The sequence below is a fragment of the Sorex fumeus genome, unplaced genomic scaffold (genome assembly GCF_029834395.1).
Source record: "Sorex fumeus unplaced genomic scaffold, SorFum_2.1 ptg000072l, whole genome shotgun sequence".
NCBI lineage: Eukaryota > Metazoa > Chordata > Mammalia > Eulipotyphla > Soricidae > Sorex > Sorex fumeus.
The window spans coordinates 46,202,137-46,206,991 of record NW_026606129.1 but is presented as its reverse complement, the minus strand read 5'-3'; positions in this window follow the sequence as shown (position 1 = coordinate 46,206,991).

Below are 4,855 nucleotides of genomic sequence, written 5' to 3'. Positions count from 1 at the left end.
TGTTGCTTTTGTTCTTGTGGATATGGGCCAGTCTCTATGGTGTGAAGTGACATCTCATTGTGGTTTTGATCTGCATCTCCCTGATGATTAATGATGTGGAACATTTTCTCATGTGCCTTTTAGCCATTCGGATTTCTTCTTTGTGAAAGTTTCTATTCATTTCATCTCCCCATTTTTTGATGGGATTGAATGTTTTCTTTTTGTGGAGTTGAACCAGTACTTTGTATATCCTTGAAATTAACCCCTTATCAGATGTGTAGTTGGTGAATATCCTTTCCCATTCTGTAGACTGTCTTTGTATTTTGGTCACTTTTTCTTTTGAGGTGCAGAAGCTTCTTAGTTTAAGATAGTCACCAAACAGGTTTTGTACAGAAAAAAATCTTCGGAACCTAAAGCTATATTAAGTATTCTTAATATATTAAGATATATTACGCCCAAGTGGTTCTCAGGAGTTCTGGAGGCCCCTACCTGTGATACTTGGCAAACTGGACCAATGATTCAGTTCCAGGCTTGATGATACAGCTCTGCTCACACTCTATGGAGCTGGGGCTCCACCAGGGCCACCCTGGCAGTGCTCTGAAAACCGTGTGATGCTGGGGATTGAACCTGGATCAGATACAAGGCATAACACCCTCTAGTAAGCCCCAGCCTCTTAATATTGTTTGATGTTTGGGTCACACTCAGCAATGCTGGCAGGTTACTCCTGGCTGTGCACTCAGGAATTACTGTTGACAGTACTTGGGGGGCCATCTAGGATGTGAGGGATCAAACCCAGGTTGGCCATGTGTAAGGCAAGTGCTTATCCCCTATATTATCTAGTCCCCTTATTTCATCATTTATTTATTTTGGGGTTTTGGGCTACACCTGACAGTGCTCAGCGCTTACTCCTGGCTCTGTGCTGAGGGATCACTCTTGGTGATGGTACCATATAGTGTGCTAGGGATCGAACCAGGGTTGTCCTTGTGCAAGGCAAGCACTCTACCCACTCACTGTACAGTCTCTCTGGTTCCACGTATTGATTAATGAAAATAACTATAAAGAATTGTTCACATGATATCTAAGAGGCAAAGAAATTATCAAGTTTGGGCCAGAGAGATAGTATAGGAAGTAATGTGCTTGCCTCATCACACAGGTTGGAATCCCCAGTACGACACTTTAGCCACACAACACCAGGGGTCACTCCTGAGCATAGAGCCAGAAATAAATCCTAATGCACCACCAATTGTGCCCCTCCACTCCCATGTCAATTTAGCACAACTGCCACTCCAGGTACTTACTTGGAACTGTGATAGCACTTGACTTCCCATTTTGTGTATGTGTGTGTGTGTGTGTGTTTGTGTGTGTGGTGGTGATGGTGGTGGTGGTGGTGGTGGTGGTGGTAGGGGAGGCACAATCAGCAGTGCTTAGAGCTACTCAGTGCGTGGGACCATGCACTGCCAGGGACTGAACCTAGACCTCAGATATCTAAAACACGCACTCATTCCATTGAGTGCTCTGGCCCCTTGATTCTGGTGGGTTTTGGGTTTTAGATCACAGCCTGCTGTGCTCAGGGCTTTCTCCTGATTTTGTATTCAGGAAAAACACACCTGGCACTACTGAAAAGAATTGCCATTGCTAGGGTGAAGAATCCTTGGAAATTTGGGTGCAAGTCTCTAAAACCCACTGTAGGAAGGAAGGTCTGGGAAGGTACCTTCAGTGGGATGTCTGAGGAGGCTGGGCTTGATCCCTGGCACTACAGGCTCCATTCCCTAGCACCACCAGGTGTGACTCTCTTAGAAACAAGTCGCATTCCCATTTCTCAGAAGTAACTAATAGGTGTGTGTGTGTGTGTGTGTGTGTATGTGTGTGTGTGTGTGTGTGTGTGTGTGTGTGTGTGTGTTGGAAGATTCATCATAGGGGCTAGAAGAACTTGTCTTGCAAGTATCCCCTACACCACATATGGTTCCCTGAGTACTGCCAGGGGTCACTTGTCTGAGCACAGGACCCAGAGTAGCCTCTGAGCACAGCCAGGAGCTCACCCTTCTCTGCTAAAGATCCATGATAAAGAATTGGTTGACATGCTTAATGGAGGGTGATGAGTTGAGAACCAGGCGAAGTCAACGTTCTGGTTGGAAAGATGTTTATAGAATGGAGAGCTGGTGTCGTAAATGAAATTCAAGGACAGACCACCAGAGAATTCTTGCATGAAGGAAACCAATCTTTTTATCCTCTTCAGCTAATGGAATAAGGTCCATGCACTTCGTGGGGGAGTAATACCTACCTTATTGAAAATCCAGTAAGTTAAATTGTATTTGTTTTTAGGGGGTGGTTTGGCCACACCCAGCAGTGTTCAGGACTCGTCCTGATTCTGGGCTTAGCTAAGGGTCACTCCTGGTGATGCACGGTGATGCTGGTGGTGCTGGTGGTGTATAAGTGGTGCTAGGGATCAAATCTGGGTTAGCCACATGAGAAGAAAGTACCTTAACCTCCTGTTCTCTCTCTCTGACTCCCAGAAATTGTTCTTTAAAAAAAAACTTTATTATTGAACCTCTGTGAGATACACAGAAAGTTGTTCATGATGGAGTTTAGTCAAAGAATGTTTCAACACTTGTCCCCTCAGTGTACATTTTCTTCCACAATGGACCAGTCCTCCTGGCCCTCATTCTTTTTGTCTTTGGGTATTATTCTCATACTACGTTTTGTTTATATCCTGCAAATGAGTGCAATCGTCCTATATTTGTCTCTCCTCCCCTAATTCATTACACTCAGCATGAAATAAATGGACACTCCATGTCCACCCATGTATAAGCAAATTCTATGACTTATTTTTCTTCATGGCTTCTCATGGATTGGGAGGGTTCATATCATCAAAAATGGAAATAATCCCCAAAGGATTGTATAGATTCACTATAGCTTCAGTAAGGATCACTTAATCACTTAATCACTTAATCCCCGTTATTCATCGATTTATTCGAGCAGGTGCCAGTAACGTCTCCATTCATCCCGGTTGCGTGCTAGCGTAGCCCAATGGTATCTGTTCGTTTTAGGAACATGTAGAGCCTCAAACCGATCATTTAGGGTCTTGACGAAGAAGTCTGACCATCTTATAGGTGGGCGTCCACGTGATCTTTTGATGTCTCGTGGAATCCAATCAGTAATGGCTCTAGTCCAGCGGTTGTCTGTAAACCTCATTACATGTCCAGCCCATCTGATTTTTGATGTCTTGGCAAATGAGACAGCGTCTCTGATTCTTGAGCGTTGACGAAGATCAGAACTCCGGATTCTATCTCTCATTTGAGTGAATCGTGATATTCCAAGCATAGTTCTTTCGATTCCTCTTTGAGAGACCCGAATAGTGTTCTCATCCTGTTTTCGTAGGGTCCAGGTCTCTGAGGCATATGTTAATGCAGGAAGAATAGTGGAATCAAAGAGATGTGCTCGTAGTTGGAGGTTCTTTGTCCTTTTAGTTATTTCTTCAATGCTCTTGAAGGCATTCCAAGCCGCTCTCTTCCTCCTGCGTAACTCAGGTGCCAGGTCATTCATCATGTTGATTTCTCGACCTAAGTATATATAACTGTTGCATTCGGAGATGGTGGTTCCGTTGAGAGCGAATGGAGCGTCAGGAACAAGGCTGTTTCTCATAAACATTGTCTTCGTAAGATTCAGCTGTAGTCCAACCTTTCCACACTCACGGTCAAAGTCCGCAAGCATTTGTGCCGCTTGGCTGATGTTTGGTGTTATTAGAACGATGTCATCAGCAAAGCAGAGGTGGTGTAGTTGCCGACCATCTATCTTCACTCCCATGTTTTCCCATTCTAGTCGTCGCATGATGTTCTTGAGGGTGGCACTGAAGAGTTTTGGTGAAATGGTATCACCCTGCCGAACCCCTCTCTTGATATGGATGATTACTTCTTTGTAGAACGGTGAGATCTTGGTAGTGAATCCGCAATAGAGCTCACGAAGGATCCTGATGTATTGAGTTTGTACGCCCTGATTGGCTAGGGCTTCCATGACCACTTCTGTCTCAACAGAATCAAAGGCCTTCTTTAAATCAATGAACGTTAGACAGAGCGGCATCTTGAACTCCCGAGATACCTCAATGAGCTTGGTTATTGTGTGGATATGGTCAATGGTACTGAATCCTTTTCGGAATCCAGCTTGTTCACATGGTTGTCCTTCATCTAGTGTTCTGCTAATCCTATTCAGGATGACTCGAGTGAATAGTTTGTAGATGACAGACAATAGGCAGATTGGGCGATAGTTGCCAATGTCGTGGATGTCTCCTTTCTTGTATAGTAGTACAGTCTTGCTGGTTTTCCATTGGGATGGAACCTTGCATTCAGACAGGTAGCGTGTGAAGAGTCGAGCTAATGTATTGATGAGTACTGATGGTAAGTTCTTCAGGTGTTCAGGTCTGATCTTGTCTGGGCCAGGTGCTTTTTGTTTCTTTACCGACGAGATGGCATGTTGGATTTCGGAAGGGAGAACATTGGGAACGACATATCCATCATGTGGTATGTGGGCAAGTGGACGTGGCTATTAAAGAGATCTGAGTAGAATTCATGAATAATCTTCTCCATTGCCCTTCTGGAAGATGTGATAGATCCATCATGATGTCGGAGGGCAGTCATCTTGGTTTTGTAGTTGGTGAAGGACAGGCGGGCATTACGAATGTTTTTCCCAGCTTCTGCTGCATCTACCAGTACTGCTGCTCTCCTGTTTTTGAGGTCATCCTTGATGGCTTTTCTGCACTGTTTTGCCAGTTCGGACGTTTGCTTGTGGTTGCCTGAGGCACGTGCCACGCCACGTTGGCGAATAAGTTCAAGAGTGTTCGAAGAAAGACGGTTTTTTGTGGTTATCTCTCTCTTGGCATTCC